Source organism: Tamandua tetradactyla, chromosome 14 (assembly GCF_023851605.1).
Source record: "Tamandua tetradactyla isolate mTamTet1 chromosome 14, mTamTet1.pri, whole genome shotgun sequence".
NCBI lineage: Eukaryota > Metazoa > Chordata > Mammalia > Pilosa > Myrmecophagidae > Tamandua > Tamandua tetradactyla.
In genome coordinates this window covers 61,732,704-61,755,583 of record NC_135340.1, presented here as the reverse complement: position 1 = coordinate 61,755,583, position 22,880 = coordinate 61,732,704, and the positions used below count along the sequence as shown (strand labels likewise).

At 39.8% G+C, this 22,880-nt stretch overlaps 1 long non-coding RNA gene across 1 annotated transcript; it reads left to right on the top strand.

Annotated features, from left to right (window-relative positions):
* The first annotated feature begins 1,003 nt into the window (after positions 1–1,003).
* LOC143655146 (uncharacterized) lies at positions 1,004–19,630 on the top strand. The gene is made up of 3 exons (XR_013162069.1): positions 1,004–1,102; positions 13,984–14,212; positions 19,483–19,630. It is a non-coding gene; the product is annotated as an uncharacterized LOC143655146 (long non-coding RNA).
* Positions 19,631–22,880: the final 3,250 nt, after the last annotated feature.

Here is a 22,880-nt window from a genome sequence, read left to right as displayed (position 1 = left end):
TGACTATCATTCCCTTGAACTCACCCTAAAGGTTAAATGAGTGTATCATAATTTCCTGATCTTTATTAATAATCCACTCAGGGTCTCTCATCCACACATTTATCCATACCTTTTTCGAAGCAATTGACATTTAAGGATATGCTACCTCCTGGGGGGTAATCATAAAACATTTTCTGCTTCACTGGAAAGTGACAAGGGTGAAGGTATGTGCCAAGGTCTGCCTAGTTTCCTACTCCCAAAAAGCTTACCTTTCCCCACTGCACAGGACACATTCCTTCCACCTACAGACTAAGTCCTGCCCCAGGCTCTAAGACCAATCCTATTTCTAAGCACAAGGATTTAAAGAGCTCTCTCCTTCAGCATTTAGGTGACTCGGAGTCAAATCATTGTAGCTGCCAATTCTGCTAGACAGTTGACCTAGTTCTATAAATGAATTTCTGTCTTGTTCCTGAGATCAACTTCCTACCTTGTTCCCCAGTTCTGGCAGCGTAATTTTGTCCTGCTTCTTTGTCTCCATCTTGGTAACATGCCCAGCACTCCAGGCCTTCTAGGAATATTCCCTGCCTTATTTTTCCCATGGTTCCTTGTCTGAATGATGACATTCTTTTCCCTCAGTCCTGGAATTCTCAGTGATTCTGGATACTGCCTACTTCACGATTCCACGTCACTGTGCTCTACACACTTGCCCTTTCAGGATTGCACAGATATCTGGTGTCTGACCCTTCACACTCATGGTCTGCTGGGTTCAGTTGCTGCCGGTTGTTTAACCGTTTGGATATTTGGATATTGGTTGTTTAACTGTTTGGATGCATGGACGATATTTGCTCTACCATGTGCATACATGCAAAAGAAATAAAGAATACTAATCAGAGTCACTGCTTGATGGTGCACTGTTTATATACTGCTCAGTTGCAGGAGATGACACAGGCAGCATCACAATATAAATGGGACCCCTGGAGCTGTGCTATGCAACAACCCTGATGTTAACCACTGTCTGACACCTGCCTATATAACTAAGGAATTCTGGCATGTTAAGTGGCTAACAGCATATACAACTGTATTTAACATATCAGCATCATTTATGAATGTTGACTCAAACCAGGTAAACTTTATGTTTATTTTTTAATTTTTTTTCAAACCAGGTAAACTTTAATCATAGATTAATTGCATGATCATATTCAAAAGAAAAAAGTGAAGCAGAAGGCCTAATCTTTAACAATTGTTAAAGCTAAATAATTTAGCAGACACTAAGAACAAAACTTCTCCCAATTCAGGGGAGGTCAGGCAGGCTGTTTGCTGAAAATAGGTGGCATAATCCTAAAGGAAACAGGAGAAATTTCAGATTGCAATGTGTAGCCTGAGGTGTGCCAAAAGGCACTCTGCTTTCAATCATCTCTTCCTCCTGCCTTCCAGGGATCCTGGAATCCTCACCATTAAAGTTAGGTTTTAGAATTAGCTGAATGAAGTCCTATACAACTCCCTTATCTACCTCCAAGAAACAAAAGAGGGTGGGGGATGGAAGGAAGGAAAGGGGAGGGAAGGAGGGAGAGATAGAGAGAGAGAGAGAGAACAAAGGAAGGAAGAAAGGAAAGAGAGAGAAAAAGAGAAATAAAGAAATTAGTTATTTTGGAACCATAACCTATTGGATATTCATCTTAGCACAAATCAGCATGATTGACTAAATGACCCATAAGTTTCTGAAGGGATATATTGCAAGTCAAGTGTGAGTGGGAAGGAAGGGGAAAACCTATTATATTTTGGGGGGTGAAAATTAATCTGAGAGGCAAGAGATGTGGGATCTAGTAGAGGTTAGACTACCAAATGTGCAATCTTGCTCAAGCCACTCTACATTTCTGGGTATCTGTCCTTTCAACTATAAAGATGAGAGAATTAGGTTTGATGATTTGCAAGGTCCTTTCTACCACTGAAATTGGAGTACATAAATCTGGACATTAAGGATTTTCTGCATGGATACCACAATGGTGAACTATGGACAGCACAAGGGCATGGAATAAACTGACGGTAAAGGAATGCCCCATGCCAACTCCACCCCCTCTACAATTAGGCCCAAGGCAGCTCTGAAGGAAGATAAACATTTAATTGTAAAGCAGGTGCCCAAACAATAGCATGTGTAATTGAAAAGGTGGTTTCATGCGCACAATTTAAAACTTAAGGAAATCGGAAACATTACATGTTGGCATCCACTGAGAAGGTGGTGCTGGTGAATACCTTACTATACACCCAGATCTTCCTTTCAAATTAGATTGTAATGTAGTTGGCTAACTCAAGCAAGGTATTAATATTGCATTAATCTGAATCTTTAAAATAAAGTATGTAAAGTATGTATGAATCTGATTCAGCCCTCTAAGAACCAAGCGCCATATGGAAGTGGTGTCAGAAGAGGTATGAAGTTCATGGATGAGTCTCTCTACTCCCATTCTAGGGTAGGCAACCTCAGTCTTCGAGGTCCCTGAAATTCTCTGTCCTGCAGGTTGGGCTCAAGCCCCATTTCTCTATGAACAGCCTCTATAAAGCCCCTCACAGTCTCTCTTCTTCCTGATTTCCCATGGCACTTACTACCTGTACCTTAAGCTGTACCTCTGCATTTTAACCATTTAATGTTTTTCTCTAATCATCTCATATATGAAAGCCTTGGCATTCCCATAGATTCTGAACTCCTGCAGACAAGATCCCATGAGGGATTTCTCTTTCATCTTTAAGAGCCTGGCACTGGAAAATGACACATATTTAGTGCTCAACAAAGATGTATTGAACAGAATTAATTTCACAGAATTTGAGAATCTACTATAGGCCAAGTTAGGAGATGCAACAATGGATGAGAAAAATACCTGTCTTAAAAGCATTTGTCAAAGGAAGAAGAGAAGAACTTTTTCAATAATCACTAAGGCACAAGTGTCATAAAAAAGAAAGGAGCAAAATGTTTTGCGATCAAGGAGAAGAGCAATGCATTGCAAATGCTAAGCTAAGGTCTTGGTTCTCAAGCATTGTTGTACGTGGAAATCACCTGGACAGTTTGTTAAAACACAGATTACTCGGCTCCACCTCTAGAGTTTCTTCTACATTTGTGGTATATCCTGAATATGTGCATTTTTCAACAGTCTCTAAATGATGCTGCTGCTGCTAGTTAAGGACAATACTTGGGAAACACTGGGGTAAGAGACAAATAGACCTGAAATAATGCATAGCATTTCAGTAGCTATTTGTACATTTTTTAATCAGATAGAGGAGGATACAGCCAAGTAAATGGTATGTAAAAGGGTGGAGATATGAAAGCATGCACAATATTTAGGGATGGCAAGTAGTTGTATGGGGAGATGGGGCTACCAGAATTCAGAAGCTATATTTTGGAGGCTTTCAGTATCATGCCAAGGAACCTGGGTTATTCTTAAGCATTAGGGAATAAGGAGAGTGTTGTACACAGATTCCAAGAAGAGGCTGACAAAAGGAGACAACTGTAGAATGGATTTAGAGACTTCACAGGCAGAAGAGAGGTGGACGGATAATTTAAGCTACTAGACCACGCTGTCCTTACTAAGGGGAAACCAAAATAGAACGGAGGCATATGTTCTTCAAAAAGCCACTCCACAGATTTCTGGAGTTCATTTTAGTAAGTAGAACAAAGGCCTGGGTTTGGCAATTTCTAAGGGTTTAGAGATTCTACTTTTACTACCACTCTCTCTCTCTCTCTCTCTCTCTCTCTCTCTCTCTCTCACACACACACACACATACACACACATAAACACATAAATTTACAGGTACCCCAGATTTTATAACACTCCTCCCTCCTTACACAGCCACATGAGGATGAAGTTAAGATTTCACATGAATGCAATGCTAAATGCATTCACATGACGGACGCATTTCCAACTGCATGGATGAGATGATGTGCTCAGCCCAAGTGATGAGCTGTCTAGAATGTGAACTTTATCTCAGCATCGTTGCTGTCACACTCAGAAGAGGAGGGGGATGGAATTGAACCCTCTAATCAGGCTCTGTTCGAAATTCAAAAAATGTGTTTCAGGTCTGTCTCCCAAAATAAAAATAATAGCAGACACATAGTTCCAGCACTGTTATAAGCACAATAAATGTTATTTCATCCCCATAAAAGTAATGATTATTATCCCTAGTTTACATATGAGAAAACCGAAATATAGAGAATTCAAGGAATGTGACAAGGTCACACAATATGTAAAGGTAGAGCAAGTATTTGAATTAGAAAGACCAGTAATCAGCATTGTGTGTTTAACCACAGCAGGAGGGCTGTAAATCAGTTGAGTAAGGATCTTGAGCTTACACATGCATCTGAAAATAAAGTCTTGGTTTGTCTCTTACTCCTCCCTTGCCTTCTGTTTTTCATCCCACCCTCCCTTTCTTCTTTCCTTCCAAATTATTACCTGTGATGTTATGAACATAGAGTGAAGCTGATTTTAAGAAGCTAAATGAGAAAAAGCTCCCTAAACAGTTAAAGAACTGCGTATGTTGAGTGATGAACCAAGAAAAAGGCTTTAAAAAGGTAGGATTTTTGCACCCTGACTCCCCTCCCCCACATTGGCTATGTGTAAGGCTCACCCATACTCCCAGGGTGTGGGTCCCTGGTCTGGGTTCTGGAGGCAGCAGACTAAGCCTCATGCACACACTGGGAACGTGTATGCCTGGCCCAGTCTGGTGGGCAGTCATTTGAGGGACTTGCTGTTCCAGAACTTGACTTGCATAGAAAAGGCAGCTCACTGAGCTCTGCTATAGAGCAGTGTGGGAGAGCAGTTAAGTTGTGCTGCTTGGGGCAAGGGATTGCTGGCTATAGGGCATGTAGTACAGTGCTCAGGATTGGAAGGAAACTTCCTAGGGAAGAAGGGACATTCATAACCATATAAGGGAGTCTTCATTTATAGTCCCACACTCATATATGCAAGATGAGATGCTTGTGTAGAAAGGATCAGGGAAGCACCCTCCCTTTGGCCTGGAGCTGTTCTCTCAACTCATTCTATGGGCAAACCCTGAAGAACACTCTCTCATAGGTCAATATTCAAAGACTGGGAAAGGTGTTTTCTTTCCTCCTCTTCCTCCTCTTCCTCCTCCTCTTGCTTCTCACATCCCCCTTCTCCTTTTCTTCCTCCTTCTTCTGTTACCTTCTGGCATTCAAGCAAAACACCATCATAACACTACTGGGTATAAACCTAAGGAACAGATGCCTCAGAGACTAAATTTCAGTACAGGTTTCAACAAAAAATTAACAATCATACAAAGAAACAGGTAGTGATGGCTCAGGCAAAGGAGAAGACTAATGCATTATAAACCATAAATGAGGACCACCAGACCTGGGACATACCAGACAAAGACTTTTAAAAAATGATCCTAAATACGTTCAAAGACCTAGAAGAAAACATGAACAAAGAACTAGAGGAAATCAGGAAAACAAAAGATAAATGCAAAGACAATATCAATAGATAGATGGGAATTATGAAAAGTAAATAAACACAATAACGGCACAATAACAGAAATTAAAAAATCCTAAGAGCATTTCAAAAGCAAATTGGGTATATGGACTAACTATAATATAAACACTTGGTGAAATGAAGTCAAGAGCATGGGTTATCTGGTTGAGGCCTATTGTAAAGGGTCCTAGATTGTAAGCTCTTACAGCGGTTACATCTATTCTAGAGTTGTAACTGTTATTTCTAAATTCTGAGATATTGAGCCGTCTGTATATAACCTGGTCATTCCCAGAAACTTTGGGTATTTATGTGACACCAAGACTCAGAGTTAGAGCTCCAAAGTTATTAAAGACAGCAGTACCCCAAACAGGCACTATATAAAAAAAATTTAAAAAGTGATCAGACTTGAGTAGAGATATGAATGAAGCTGATCTGGATAGGACTAAGGTAAATGAGAATACAAGGTAGAGGATAATATTATTCATGTTTTAAAATATATTTAAAATATGTTTAACTTCTCTGTGAGACTAAAGGGAGAGGTGTTTATTTGGTGCTAAATTTATATTTTGGGTAGTGCATTGCTTAGTTTAAGTTGTACGGCCAGTTTAGTTGAACACCATAAATACATGGGATCTTGACAAGGGTGTGAGATCTTGTTGGTTTGTCCAGGTTAGTGTGATGCCCCAATATATCCCAGAGTAACCTGGGCAGTGAATAAACAAGTATTTGCAAGGTCCTATTGGGGAACTGGGGAAAAAGAAGAAAATATTCAACTTCCCCATTTGGAGAATTTCTTATATTTTCACAAGCAGTGCAGACAACCAAATCAATAGGCTAAGACTTCGATCTTGGGGTTCGTCCCCATGAAGCTTATTCCTGCAAAGGATAGGCTAAGCCTACTTAAAATTAGGCCTAAGAGTCATCCCCAGAGAACCTCTTTGGCTGCTCAGAGGTGACCTCTCTCTCTAAGCCAACTCCACAGATGAACTCACTGCCCTCCCCGACTACATGGGACATGACTCCCAGGGATATAAATCTCTCTGGCAATGTGGGATAGAACTCCTGGGATGAGATGGAGACCTAGCATCAAAGGATTGGGAAAGCCTTCTTGACCAATAGGAGGAAGAGAGAAATGAGACAAACTAAAGTGTCAGAGGCTGAGAGATTTCAAACAGTCGAGAGGTTATCCTGGAGGTTATTCTTACACATTATATAGATATGCCTTTTTAGTTTATGGTGTATTGGAGTGACTGTACCTGAAATTGTTCAGCTGTGTTCCAGTAGCTTTGATTCTTGAAGACGGTTGTATAAAGATGCAACTTTTACAATTGTTAACAATTGTAACATACAATTGTTAACACGCAATGTTAACTGACTGTGTGATTGTGAAAACCTTGCATCTAATGTTCTTTTTATCCAGGGTATGGACAGATGAGTATATCATATGGGTAAAAAAATAAATAAATAAGGGGGATAAAAGGTCAAATAAATTGGGTAGATGTTAATACCAGTGGTGATGAGAGGTAAGGGGTATGGAATGTAGGAGTTTTTTCTTTTTCTGGAGTGATATAAATGTTCTAAAAAGTGATCATGGCGATGAATACACAACTATGTAATGATATTGTGAGCCACTGATTGTACACCATGTAATGGAATGTATGTGTGTGAAGATTTGTCAGTAAAAATAATTTTTAAAAAGCCAGACTAGGACTGTCAGAAGAAAGAATGACAGAAATTGAAGGTAAGACGTTTGAAATCATCCAGTCTGAGAAGCAGAAGGAAAAAAGAATGAAGGAAGGTGCACAGCACCTAAGGAACTATAACACACCACCAAGCACTTCAATATACTCACTGTGGGAGTCCCAGAAGGAGAAGAAAGAGAGAAAGGGGCAGAGAGAATATTCAAAAAAATAATGGCTGAAAACTTCCCAAATGTAACAAAAGACATGAATGCACACATCCACAATGGTTAACAAACTCAAAAAATGATAAAAGCAAAGAGAATCATTTCCTGGTATATTTCAATCAAACTGTCGATTGACAAAGATAAAGAGAGAATTCTGAAAATTGCAAGAGAGAAGCAACATGTCATGTACAAGGGATCCTCAATAAGAGTAAGCACCAATTTCTCATCAGTGACCATGAGGGAAGAAGACGGAGGGATGATGCATTGAATGGGCTCAAAGCAAGAAATTTCCAACCAAGAATTCTCTTCCTGGCAAAACCATCATTCAAAAATGAAGAAATTAAGACATTCCCAGATAAACAAAAGCTGAGGGAGTTCATTACCACTAGACTGGCCCTACAAGAGATGCTAAAGAGAGTCCCACAGATTGAAAGGAAAGAAAATAGACAATAGATCAAAGCCACATGAAGAAATAAAGATCTCAGGTGAGGGTAATGACATGGGTAAATATAATTGCCAGTACTATAGTATTTTTTGGTTTGTAATTCCACTTTTTTCTTCCTACTGGATCTAAAAGGCAAATGCATAAAATGCAATGAGAAATCAGTGGTTTTTGAATAATAATGTATAAATATGCAATTTGTGACAAGAACTACATAAAGGAGGAGGGACCTAGGCACATAGTTTATGTCTAATATTGAAGTGATATCAAAGCAAACAAGAATGTCATAGATTTAGGATGTTAAATTGAAACCCCATGGTAACTATGAAGAAAATACCAAAGAATGTGCAAGCTCATAGGGGCAGAAATTAGAGTACAGGTTGTCAGAGCTGTGGAGTAGGGGGAATGAGGAGTTAATGCATATGGGTATAGGGTTTCTTTTTGGAGCGATAGGAAAGTTTCAGTAAGGATGGTGATGAGAGCACTGCGATATTGTGAATGCAGTTAATCTCATTGAATGGTATTCTTGGAATTGGTTGTGATAGAAAAGTTTATGCTGTATATATGTCCTGCCATTTAAAAAATATGAAAAAGAAAGAATTAACAACAAAAGAGACAATAACAATTAAATGCAATACGTGATTCTGAATGAGACCTAGTGAGAGAGGAGAAAGGCTCAAAGGGACATTGTTGAGGCATATAAAAAATTGGAATATAGACTAGACTATAAGTTTTACATCCATATTAAATTTCTTAAACTTGATAACTGTAGTTTAGGTGGTTACATGAGTAAAGGTCCTTGTTCTTAGGAAACGTTCATGGCAGCATTAAGCATTTAAAGATCATAATGTAAACAACCTCACTGAAGTGTTCAGAAAATGGATTGATGGACAGATAAACAAATGGTCAGAACAGATGGATGGATGGATGGATGGACGGATGGATGGATGGATGGATGGATGGACGGACGGACGGACGGACGGACGGACGGACGGACGGATGGATGGATGGAATAGTAAAATAACATTGCAATTGTTGTAATGTATTGGAATTGGTAGATCTGGGTGTCTGGGGGGATATAGGGGTGTATAGGAATTCTCTGAATGGGATTTGTGTTACTGTTTTGACTGTCCAGTGGGTTTGGAAGTATTTAAAAATACTTTTTAAAAAGCCGAGTGAAGAAACTCTCTAAGCTGGGAAATAATTTTAACAGTGAATTATACACAGGGACAGTAAATAGGGTCTTAGAAAGCTAACACCTTTTCACCGGGCCACCCTTTTAAAGTGTAGTTTTGGTTCTTCTTGCAACTGAACAATAAAATTCCAGGGTGTCATCCCCTGCCTCATTTGTTTTCCTATCACAAACCATACTGAACCTTTATACAATGTGAGATAGGATTCAAAACCCCAGGAAGAAGACAGTGTAAAGAGGCTTTTATATAGTTTGGGGGGAGGGGTGGTAGTGGGCATCTTAAAACACATTCACCTGAAGCCTCGTTTCAATTCTCCTATGGAATGCTAACCTTTATTTGCAGTTTGTGAGATTCACGTCAAAAGCTGGCTGTAGCCTGAGGTTTAAACCAGAGAGACTCTGACTTGGTCCTGAGGCAGGTACCTTTGTAGCTTTCTAATCTCTCTCTTTGAAGTTTAGGGGCTTTTAAGGGAGGTTGGTGATGTTCCCTGCAGACAATTTTCTGCCATTTCGTGGGCAGGAATGCATGGTTGTGATATTAACAACTGAAGTTTAAATCTGTTCACATTCTGCCTAATTGTCATTATTGGCCCAATTGCAGGTACAGGGCTCAAAGAGAATGCATGTCACTTGCCATCTGTAGCCGGAAGGTGTTTGAATCAGTGTATCTGTTCAGGATGCAAAACACACTTTAGCATATGTAGATGCCCGAAATGGCTTTACAGACCCAAATCCTTTTAATAAGCCTAAGACAGGTCTAAATTTATTTAAATGTCTAATTCTAAATGTACATATGCCTGGTAGTAATGGTTACCATCTGTCTGACACTGCCTGTTGAGGTAATTGTCAAGCTACAGTATGACATATGGTGCCCATATTTGGACCTTAAACATAACAGCCTTGGCATGAAACAATTGGAAACCAAGCTTTAATCTTTGGTATCATTCAAGTTGGAGTTGAACAAACAGACAGTTTTGGGCTATTACTGTTTTCTTCCTTTAAGATAAATACTTCTCCGAAGGCGTGCCTGAGAACAACACAGGCGTGTCAAGCCTGCTTTCAATACACAGCCTTTTCCTTGCTCTGGCTGGGGCACTTAGAAACCCAGTTGGATTGGGGACTCAGCAGCAGAGACCAGAAGTCAGTTTCCAGCCCAGGCAGCATCTGCTCCCGGCCAAGGAATATAAGGAGGGTCCTACTTTAGACCCCACCAAAGCTAGTTGCCTGGATAGAAGAGGCAGAATAGAATACAAGGCGATGACAACTGCTGCAACTCTGCTTCCTCTTTTATTCTCTATTTGACTTTACTACCTTATTTTTCCTTCCTTACTTTATTTAGTTTTCTCATCATCCTGTTAAATATGGTAGGGTCACCGAGAGTGGGGAAGAGAGGTTAGAGGCTCATAACTCCAAGAGTCCCACTAATGCCCTGGGGAAATGCATATGGCTCCAAGAGATGAATACAACACCCTTTTCAAGTTATTTTGGTAAAATGAGAGAGACCCTAGAGTGACAAATATCACAGGCACTGCTCTCTTTTTCTTTAAATACTAGCATCACTGTAGCATTAGCTACAGCTGTGTAGATGCCTAAAGCCTGACTTGAAAGACTACTTTATGCTTGGATTAGAGGATAAGTGTAGCTATTGTCATTGGAGTCGCTGTCGGGATCTAAGTGATGTAAATATGGCAACAGGAATAATGTGACTCTTGCAGTAATATAACTAAGAATGTGGTAAATGCCTCTTCTCAACTGTTACGGCATGTCATAGACGCCGCACTCCGTACGATAATAGCTTCCAGTATAAAGTCAACACAGACACTCTTTCTCTAACCCTGCTTCTATTCCTAGGCTGTGCTGCTTTTTCATTTACCAAAGGAGACAATGGGGAATTCTGCAGGGTGAGCAAGAGAGTCCTTGGTGATCTCTATCTCTTTCTTTCTGTGTGTGTATGTGAGAACACTCACATAATTTAGGGTGCCTGAATGACTGAAATGACAATACAGTAGGTCAGCTATGAAGGTACTTCAGCCCTGGATTTTCCCTAGTCTCAAATGATGACTTGATTCCATATTTTGGAATCCTGCCAAATTCTGTGTTTAAGCCTCAAACACATCCTCTATTCCTAATTAGGAACAAGGATAAATTTAGCAAAGCTTACTTTGGTACCCCCACAGTTAACAAAACGTTTCTAACAACTAACATAAAAAAAAAAGCGTGTTACTTGATGGTTTAGGAAAAGCAAAACAAACCTAAAGGTGTCTCTCTGGCATCTGACGGTCTGGGCTACTGAGAATTTTCAAGACAAAGGGAAAAAATTGGTCATAGGGAAAATATTTCAATTTTGATACAGGAAACCTCTTCTCTGGAGGCTCAGAATACACCGTGTGGTAGCCTAGGGTTCAACTCTCCTCTCAGACTGCAGCCCAGGTAAGACCACCAGCCCAGGGGACACAATGAGAAGTGAGCAAGATTTGTTTTTTGGCTCCCTCCTCCCGTTTAGAAATCTGCTGCTCTCCTTCCCAACTCTTTATCTCTGACTCCGGTGCAGTCCCTAATAGGGCAAAGTCCTCCAGCACATTATACCCCCATCCTTCCACTTCTATACACCTTAATATTTAACTTGTCTTCCAAGAATATTGCAAACATAAGGCTCTTCCTCCTGGTCAAGCCTTCCACCTCTCCAGTACTTCCTTCCTGTCCCAACATGTTATTTAAAAAATTTCAAATCTACAGAAGTTACAAGAATAATATAATGAATGATGAACAACTGTATAGCCTTCACCTTGAGTCACCGATTATTAACAATTCGCCACATTTGCTTTAGCTTTCCTTTCTCTCTCTCTCTCTCTCTCTCTGTATACATGTGATATGTACACATATTATTAGCAAGAATCATGACATCAGTGTTAAATGTTCCTGAGGGTGATGATGGTGATTGTGGGTTGTGTAAATAAATGCTTTTGTTCTTAGGAGATAAATGTGAAAATATTTAGGAATAAAGAGTCATGATTTCTAACTCTCAATGGTTCATCAACAAAAACAATGTTATATAGAGAGATACACATATGCTTACTTTGCTAAGTGTTGTCAGTTTTCCTACCTCATTAATCCCTCCAAACATACATCCCTGGACATAAATAAGATTTAGCTTTTTATCGTCACTGAACAGATCAGGAATGGAGATGCTGAATGACCAGGTGGGGGTCACGTAGAAAGAACCCATCTCTCCTGACAGTCAGGTAAAGCCAACAGTAGGAACTGGGGCAGAAAAACCCCTGGGTGGCTCTTTTTCTTCTCTTCATCTTAGTTCTTCTGCTTCCATGAATCTAACTTCTGCAAGACCTGCTTTCTTCCTCCAGGCCCAGCACCCAGCTCATACCAATAGTTATGATGAGCCCCTGTAAACTCTGGGCCCCATTTGTCTGTCTGCCTGTCTCAGATGACAGGAATGAGACAAACTCTCCTGATAGGGACAGCTGTTACCCTTCTCCCCCAACACACACACACACGCTCCTTTTTTTTCCCATAGTGGGAAAGGAATGTCCACTCTCCTCTACAAAGGAAAACTGCAGAGGAGACCCTTTAGGCTCTCCCATGTGGCCATTCTGTGGAGAACATGGTGAAACTGGGAGATGAGTCAGAGCATGCCCAAGTCAGCCCCTTCCTCTCCTGTTCCAAGCTGCCTGTTCCAAGGAAACACTTACCACTTACATGCTCACATCACTGCATGTGTGCCTTCGTGAGGAGAGGGTAAAGTTAGTGGGGATAAGTTCAATTCAGGGAAGCACATTAAGGAGCCTATTTTGGGGCATATCAAAGCCACATTACATTCTCTAATCAGCTTTATCAAAAATAAAGCTGCTATTTTTGATCTTTATCTGTCTGATGCCTACAAATCCTCCTCATTTTTAATCTCAGGAGGCATCAAGTTCATGTTTACTGGTTCTCTGAATCCCCAACTTTTCTCTCAAGTGTTAACCTTAATAGAGCAACCACATGCTTTCCACCTCTCTCACTGTGGGGGTGAATGAACACTACGCTTGCACTGGACTCCTCTCTCTCAGAGTCGACTGGGAGAGGGTTGCCTAGGCTGTGGGATAATGGGGCAAGACTCAGGGCTGCTTGGGCTGGGTGGGCGGTGAGGAAAGAGGCAGCCAGCCAGCCCCAGCTGAGCCCAGGCCAGCTGGTATGTGGGAGACTGTAGGGGAGAATTCAGAAGGTGGGAGGGACTGACCCTGATTCTGGGAAAAAGATGGAGTTGGGAGGGACAGCAGTCCCCATTTGAAACTCTTTAGTGTCAAGACAAGCTTAGCTGACGCTGTCTGGCAATTCCCTGTCTCTGGTCTTCGTGCATGAGGCTGAGAGACTGCAGACAGCTGAGCAGAGGGCTTTGTGTCCAGCTGCCAAGGCCTAATGGGTTTGCTATGGAAACTGAGCTTCCAGGTTTCTACCAGGTTCTCTGGAGTCAATCGAGCTTCTTTAGCAGGAGGTGACTGGGGCTGTCCTTTCTAGAACAAAGCCTTCCCCTCAGATGCAAAGAAAAATGGCCTGTTGTTAGTCAGGGATGCGGGGTGGGATAAAGATTAAGTGGCTGTAAATATAAAGATTGGAGTTTCTCAGCTTTCTGCTTACATCATTAAGCCATTAAATTATCCTGAGTGATGTTTGGTCAGTGCCTGAGTGTGGGAAGAAATAGAAGGAAAAGTCTTATTCAGAGCAGAGATTGTTGAGCTGTGTAGGCACTGAACTGTTGCACATGGAGTATGTGTGAGTGTGTGAGTGTGCATGTGTGTGCACACAGACACAGGCAAAGATATTGATGTTTCCCCCAGGGAAGAGTGCAGTTAATGTCCATGCCAGCTCTACATGGTGGCAATATCTGAATAATCAGGCAAATCCCACTCCCTCTACCTCCACCACACCTATATGTTTGTCTTCCCACAGAATATGAATAAAGTCACCCAAGTCCCTTTGTTTGCTTCCCCAGGACTGACTAGAATCATCACCAGCCTTAGTTTGCCCAGTGGTGAAAATATATGGATCCGTCTCTCTGCTTCAACTTTTGAGCCCTTGCAATCACAGGACTGAACAGAGTGCTTATACAGGCCAAGTGCTTCAGGAAAGAGTTGGACATATTATGTCCTTTCTGCAAGTGGGGAAACAGTAGAATGTGGATTTTAAGCATTGCCTGTCAGTTATTAATTCAGTGACATTGGGTAAGTTACTTGTTTTCCTTAAGCCTCATTTTCCTCATCTATAATGTTGAAGCATAAGACCTATCTGATGTTTGAAGTTTTCTCAATATAAGTGTTTTAGTTTGCTAAGCTGCCAGAATGCCATACACCAGAAATGGACTGACTTTTGAAAATGGGATTCATTTTTTAGTTACAAATTTACAGTTCCTCAGGGGAAAGACAGCTGGCTTTCCTCTGGATTTCTCTATCACATGGGAAGGTAAACGGTGACATCTCCTGGAATTCTTTCCCAGCTTCTGGGTTAAAATGACTTTCCTCAGGGTGTGTCCTTTCTGCGTCTCCAAACATCTGGGTCTCTGCTGGCTCTGAGCTCTAGCTGAGCTGTGCTGGGCTGTGCTGAGCTGTGCTGAACTGTTTTTCCCTGTTCTGACCTCTCCTTTAAAGCCTCACTCAATGTGAGGCTTTCACTTTCTCAATGAGTGCCTTCACTCATTGCAGAAGGCACTTTCCTTAGCTGATCACTGATGTATTCAGCCATAGATGAAATTCACATGCCAATGATTTAAGTCCACAGCAATAGAACAACTGGGCACTAACTCCTGGCCAAGTGGACAACTGAACCCAACTACCACAATAGGTAAAGCATGTAACTGATTTCCTGGCATGTAACAACTCAATAGTCTGGGTTATTGCTGAGGCTACTTCTTTACTGACAAATTGCTATGTAGGAAAAATCATCACTGGATCTTCAGCTCTTCAACTGCACAGTGAAGGTGGCTGGAATGGATTCTCAAAGTAATCAGAAAGCAGTCGCCACTGGGTTGAGTGTGGATGTGGATGTGCATGGGGTGGTGGTGCAGGGGACAGGAGTTGCCTTAGGGAGTCTTCATAAGAGGCTTTGGGGACTCATAATTTGGGGGAAACTTTCAACAAACTCCTAATTTTACACAGTACCTGCATTAGTCTAGAGTTAGAAAACTCTCTTTTTGAACATTTAAAAATCTCAAAGTGTGTTGGAAAAACATAATCTGATACATGAACCTTTAACAGACACCACTGGACTTCTAAAGCCTTATATTACCAATTAAATCTAAACATTATCCTCTCCTCCCTCACACCAAATACTCTGAGTTAGACAGGATGGACCATGAATTTGCACTTCTCCCATACTGCATACAAGATAAACTGCAAAGGAAACACATGTGATGGTGATAATTTTAGGAATAGCTAAACTCAAATGTCTATATATATATTTTTGTTGTTGTTGTTGTTTTTTTTACTAAATTAATGCATTCTTGTTACCCAGTGGCACTAGTTTAGTTGAAGGACCTCAACCAAGGTTGATATCATTAAGAGAAGGGAATTTCAATTTGTCCTTAGAAGAAGTAAAAACCATACACAGGTTCCACAGATCCTATATAGACTGAATGTGTGCTTTTAAGTATAAACACATGTGGACACATTGGCATAATGAAAATGCACAGAAAGACCCAAATGCTGAACTCTTTCCATCTCTGGTGCTACTGATCTTTTATTTTTTTCCCCCACCATGATCTTGTTTGGTTCTTTTTCTTAGTTTCCCTGAAAGCTCAGGGTTCCTCCCTGCTATAGGCACTTAGAGAATGCAAGGAAATAAAATGATCCCATGCCTTGAGCCCAGAATTTCCAGGTGGATGACAGGAATTAGATTTTTTTTTTACATATCTATGTAAAAGAAAACAGAGTACAGTGTCATGCACTTTTTTCACCCAAAGCCCTACAATGGCACACATACTCAATGAACAGTTTCTTCTCTGGTCTGAAATTAGGAAGCAGAGCTGAAGATATTTGGCAAAAGCACACTCAAGAGCAGAATCTCAGCTATCACTGCCCTTGACATGGAGAGCCCGGCAGGTGAATAGAGAAGACTCTATTGGTAGGCTCCTCCCTGCCTCAGCCTGATCCTCCTTCTCTCACTTGCTTCTTCTCCGGGTATCGCCTGGGCCAAGCGGCCTTTTCTCCGAGGATCTCCCAAAACATGGCTGCCTGTATCATGGGGAACTCTTCAGGTGCTCCTCAAAATATGGAGTGGTGGGCACATGGCTTTGGATACAGAGGAGCAGCATAACATAGTGACAAGAAAATGCATTTGAGTTCACGTGCTTTGACCTTGGGCCAAATACTTCAACTCTTTAAAATTTATTTTTCTTATCTGTAAAGTACAGCTATCCATATAGAGCCCTTAGCTTGCTATTAGGTTGAAATGAAATATATTATGAATGGTACCTACCACTCAGTAGATTCTCAAAGATGTAAACTTTTTTCTCCTACTTTATCATAATACTATAAGAGGACCAGATGATAAGTCTACTCCTCAGAAGGATGTCTATCCACCTAGCTAGTGTTCGAGTATAGCAGTAGCAGCGACTGTGGCCTATAGAACAGCAAGTCAAGTGATGGAGAAGACAATACACCGGGAGCCAGGGGACCTGAATTCTAGCTCAGGCTCCTTCTTCACTAGCCCAGTGACTGTGATCAGATTACATCACTTCTCTGGACCAGTCTGGTCCATGTCTAAATGCCTGTTCTATCAAACTCACAGAATATTGTAAGAAGCAATAAAGATACCAGTGTAACAGTGTTTTTCAATGACAAGGCTCAATACAAATATACTGAATCACCACCACATTTCAGTGGTCTAATATCCACTCCAGAGGCCTCATAGTCACGACTGCTACTCTGTAAGTAGACCTTGTAGCATAGGTATGTCTTTGAAGCAAAACCAAGGACCAGGATAGATCCAAACTTTCTATATCTGGACCAACTTCAGTAGCTCCCAAGACATGAGATAAATATGTCAAGACTTAGCCTCAGTCTGAAACAGATCTCTGAAGATCTACATTCCTAAAATAGTTCTTGGTACACTGGCCTGGCCAGGGGACCCCAAATGTGGACTTCTAATTCTTGATTGAGTAAATCTTGTACTCTAACATCAAGTTATTAAACATTTACTTTATTCATTAAGTATTTAGTAATTAGTAGGCATTGATCAAAGCTGACTTATCTCAACTTCACAGAAACTCTGCAATATTAATTATTGAATCCATTTTAAAGATATAGGAATTGCAATTTGCCAGAAGTCAATGTGGGCCAACCAGTCAGAATATTCCAGTCTTTCCTTTTTTTGACTTTACCAAAGTGCCTACCTTGCACTTTCTATGAGTGACAGATTTACAGGGACTTGGTATAGTCCCACTCACTCAGCTTTTATTTATGGCCATAGAAGAGGTTATATTTGAAGTGAAGATGCGACAGTATGAATTTTGACGCAGGTGTACATCATTTTAAGGAAAATGAGCACACAGAAAACCATTTTCCCCATAAATAGTTGTATACAACTTTAAGATGGACTTTAAGAGCTTTATCTCAGAATTTATCACAAAGATGGCATTAAGGGTCAACTTCCCTAGACATTTAGCATGAAACTTGAGTTTCAAAAATTTGGTTGATGTAGATTTTTGTATTATATTATTTGAACACAGCAAACATAAGATCGTGGATAGTCAATAAAACAGGCACCAGTCAAGGCAGAAAAAGATTATATTGGCTCTAAGAGTATATCAGCACAACCATGAATACAAATTATTGATATTTCTATAAAATGTTAAGGCAAAAATACAAAATGAGGCCCGGGTTTAAAGAAAAATGAAGCTGAGTGAAAAGAAGGGGCAATCACAGTCTTTTCATTCTCATTCCATTCTTATTCAATTTTTCATTATTGTTTGGCTTGGTTTTTATGGAGAAATCACATGGAAATACAGTTGGTGAAAATATTTCTCATAATCAATGGACACATGTTTGTACCTTGGACATAAGAGTTTGGGTCACAGGACTCCAGAATGGTAGAAGGAGAGAATGGTACTAATAGAGGGAGGTAGTGTCAAGAAACATTTCACGTCCCAGTGAACATTTTTATGATCTGAATGAGTTTAAAAATTTGCTACAAATAATATTCTGTTTATTGGGGTAGAAGGGGACCATCTTTCAAAGACGATGTGACATGCTGTTGTTATAGTCACATAGTCTGGGTCACAGATTTTACCAATTACCACATAGCCTTTAGTGTTTTCATTCCATATCCATTTTTTTCCATTTACACCTCAGGGCAGAGGTGGGAGGGTAGTGTCTTTCTTTCCATGTGTCCTCATCCAGGAAGCCCTTTCATTTGAGAGGTGGGACCACAACAAAGGAGCCAGGCCACACAGCTGAATGTGCTGGATTCCCAGAGCAGCCAATTTTCTATAGTGTACTTTTAAATCACAGAATTTATTTACGTTCTTTCTCTCTTTTCTGTGGGCAATGACATGGGTCAAAGGCATTTAATCAAACCTTTGTAGAGAGATGGGTCTCTTCACCATGCAGTGAGATGATCTAATTTGTCTTCTGTCAAAAAATGTATTTTGGGAACAGCGCTGCATATGATAAGTGTGATGTCTTTATACGGTCATTGCTGAAATACGTGCACAGCACAGATTTACTAGGCTCATTATTTCATCTTTCTCCAAATAAATATTGAAATTGCCATTAGTGTGGGTGCTAAATACTGAGGAAACATGGACAGATGTTTTCTTTATTCTAAGTTCATCCAGCTAAAGCCAAAATTACTTTCTGGCCTCTGAGCTAGCATTACTGATATCCAAGAAAGCTCTGCAATGATGGAAAGGTCTATAGGTCAAATACCAGATTGCTGTTGGAGACATAATGATGTAAATGAAGAATAATAGTACAAAAAATTAAAATAAAAAGAGCTCCACCAGCCAGCAGATGGTGCCACAATTTATAATCCTTGGCTACTTTAGGCTTTATGGGCAGTTTACTAATTGCCTTGTCAATTACTTTAAGTGATGTAATTTGATTTCCTCTGTTGCACCACACAGTGGTATACTAAAGAACTCATATTCAGCAACTTGGCCCTGAGTGACCAGCTCATTTGTTAATGCTGCTAACAATTTTCAGGCACCCTCTGTTGACCTCCCCATCATCCAAACTCTGAGAGGAAGGAATTGTGGTTCCATGTATTAATCAAGCACAAATACAGATCTAGTTTCTGAACCACTTTCTGTCCAAAACTTGAATCTGAACCTACAAAAAGACAGAATGATATCCTAACTAAAGATATTACAGAAAATCTTCGTTCCCTTGTGGGATCTTTTCCCCTAAGCCCATTGCAAGTTTTTTACCATATGGCAATGCCCTGGTCAGCCCCTCATGCATTCTCCTCTGAATAATTTCTTTTGTTTTCTGTGCCAAAGGAGCTTTGGAGAAAGAAAGAATGCATGAGACAAGAAAGTGAGAAACTTAATGGGAAGAAAAACTCCACTTCTGAAAATAACTAGTCAGTGATATGTCTCCTAGCAATTTAGAGGGGGCCCGGCCAAATCACCATCCTGAAAACTTGAAAGCTGGATTTCCAAGGTAAAATAGAGAACTTAGGAACTTATCAGGGCTGATGAGGAGAATGAAAAAAAAAGACAGAACACAGCCAACCTCTAGGTTAGGATTTCCCATTTGTCTGGGTGCCAGGAGTTACTGGAGTTTCTCATTTAGAAAATCCAATTCACTGCAGTGTCTTTTCTAGATATACCCAGACCAAGACTTCCCTCTACTGCTTGGAAGCAATTCTACATGAATCAGCCAGAATTATTATGCAATGCATCATACCTGTTTCACAGGTATAGAAACTGAGGCATAAATGTTAAATTGATTTTTTGCAAAGGAAAGTTCACCAGTAGTTCAAGACTCTTTGACTCTGCAGAGTATCTACATATTTATCTCTCTGAATGTAAATCTAAAACCATTGACTTAAAAATTATGAGAGAAGTTTTTGCTTTTCAGAAAAATGATGCAGAAAATACAGAGATCCTCTGTACTCCTCCCCACACACCCATAGTTGTCCCCCATTATTGAGTATTGGCATTAGTGTGGTACCTTTATCACAATGGATGAAACAGTATTAGTATAATTATATTTTTAACTACTTTCTATAGTTTATAGAGCTCATTGTGTTGTACAGTCCTATGGTAATATGAAATTTTATTTTAGTTGTATATATAGAAACTAAAATTGTCCATTTTAACCCCATTCTAATATATAATTCTCTGGAGTTAAAATTACATTCACAATGTGGTGCTACCATCAACATCATCTATTACTAAAACCCATAACCCAAAAAGAAAGTATATACAAATTAAGAATTAAATCCCCATTTCCTACCCCCATCTGGTCCCTGGTAAACCATATTCTAGTTTCTGACTGTTTCGTAGTAGTGAGGTTATACAATATTTATCTTTTCCTGTCTGGCTTATTTTACTAAACAGGATATCGTCAAAGTTCATCCATGCTTAGTCACGTGTATCAGAACTTCATTCCTTTTAGGGCTGAGTAATATTCCATTGAATGCATATACCACCTTTTGTTTATTCATTCTTCAGTTGAAGAACACTTGCATAAGCTCCAATTTTTGGCAATTGTAAATAATGACACTATGAACATCAGTGTACAAATATCTGTTCAAACGCCTGTTTTCAGTTCTTTTGTGTATACAATTAGAAGTGGGATTTCTGGGTCATACACTAATTCTCAGCTTAATTTACTGAGGAATCACCAAACTGTTTTCCATAGTGCCTGTATGTTCTAGTTTGCTAGCTGCTGGAATGCAACACACTAGAGACGGATTGGCTTTCAATAAAAGGGGATTTATTTCATTAGTTCTTCTTTCAGAGGAAAGGCAGCTAACTTTCCACGGAGGTTCTTTCTTACGTGGGAGGGCTCAGGGTAATCTCTGCTGGCCTTCTCTTCAGGCCTCTGGGTTCCAACAACCTTCCCCAGGGTGATTCCTTTCTGATATGCCGAGCTGCTTGGGCTGTGCTACGTTGAACTCTCTCATTTAAGCACCATCCAATTAAGTCAAATGTCATTCATTGCAGCAGGCATGCCTCCTAGCTGACTGAAGATGTAAATCAGCAACAGATGAGGTTCACATACCATTGGCTCCTGTCCACAGCCAGGACAGGACTAGGTGCCTTCACTTGGCCAAATTGACAACTGAGTCTAACTACCACACTGTACCATTTTATATTCCCACCAACAATGAACAAGTGTTCCTATGTCTCCACATCCTCTCCAACACTTGTTATTTTCCAGTATTTTAATAGTAGTCATTCTAGTGAGTATGAAATAGTATCTCACTGTGGCTTTCATTTGCATTTCTCTATTGGCTAAAGGATGGGGAGCATCTTTTCATGTGCTTCACATTATCTAATTGAGTTGTCTCCTTGTTGTTGAACAGTAGGGTTTCTATATATTCTGGATACTAAACCTTTATTGGATATGTGGTTTTCAAATACATTCTTCCATTCTATACATTGTCTTTTTACTTTCATGATAAAGCCCTTTGATGCTAACAAATTTTTAATTCTGATGAGCTCCCATTTATTTTTTTCTTTGGTTGCTTGTGCTTTGGGTATAAAGTCTAAGAAACCATTGCCTAAAACAAGGTCCAGAAGATGTTTCTTCAAGTTTTCCTCTAAGAGTTTTATACTTTTGGTTCTTACATTTAGGTTTTCGAACCATATTGATTTTGTTTTTGTTTTTATGTTTGTTTGTTTGTTTTGATATGTGTAAGGGAAAGGTCCACCTTCATTCTTTTGCATATGGAAATCCACTTTTTCCAGCACCATTTGTTGAAATGACTATTGTTTATCAATTCGGTGGACTTGGTACCCTTGTCAAAAATCCATTGACCATAGACATAAGGGTTTATTTCTGAATCCTCAATTCAATTTGATTGGTCTATATCTGTCCTCAAGCCAGTACCATGCTGTTTTGATTACTATAGCAGTGCAATAATTTTAAAATTGAGAAATGTGAGCCCTCCAACTTTGTTAGTTTTCAAAATGGCTTTGACTATTTGGGGTCCCCTACCCTACCATGATTGCTTTTTCCATTTCTGTAAGAAAGAATTATTGGAATTTTTATTGAAATTGCATTGGATCTGTAAATCATTTTGGGTAAAATTGACATTTTAATAATATTTAGTCTTCCAATCCATGAGCACAGAATGTCTTTCCAATTGTTTTAATCTTTGATTTCTTTTTGCAGTGGTTTGTGTTTTCTTTATACAAGTCTTTTACATCCTCATTAAATTTATTTCTAGATATTTGATTCTTTTGAATGAAATTTTCTTGATTTCATTTTGTTCATTACTAAAGTATAGACATATTGCTGATTTTGTGTGTTGATATCAGACCCCACCATTTGATGAATTCATTCATTAGTTCTAGTAGCTTTGTTGTGAATTTTTCCAGATTTTTTTTTTTACATGTAGAATCATGTCATCTGCAAATAGAGAAAGTTTACTTCTTTTCCCATTTGAATACCTTTCATTTATTTTCCTGATCTAATTGCTTTGGCTAGGAATTTCAGTACAATGCTGAATAATAGTGGTGACAGAGGGCATCTGTGCCTTGTTCCTGTTCTTAGAGGGAAAGCTTTTAGTTTTTCACTATGGAGTTTGATGTGAACTGTGGGCTATTCATATATCTCCTTTATCATGTTGAGGACGTTTCTTTATATTCCTAATTTTCTGAGTGTTTTTTATCAAGAGGGGATGCCGTATTTGACAAATGCCTTTTCTGCATCAACTGAGATG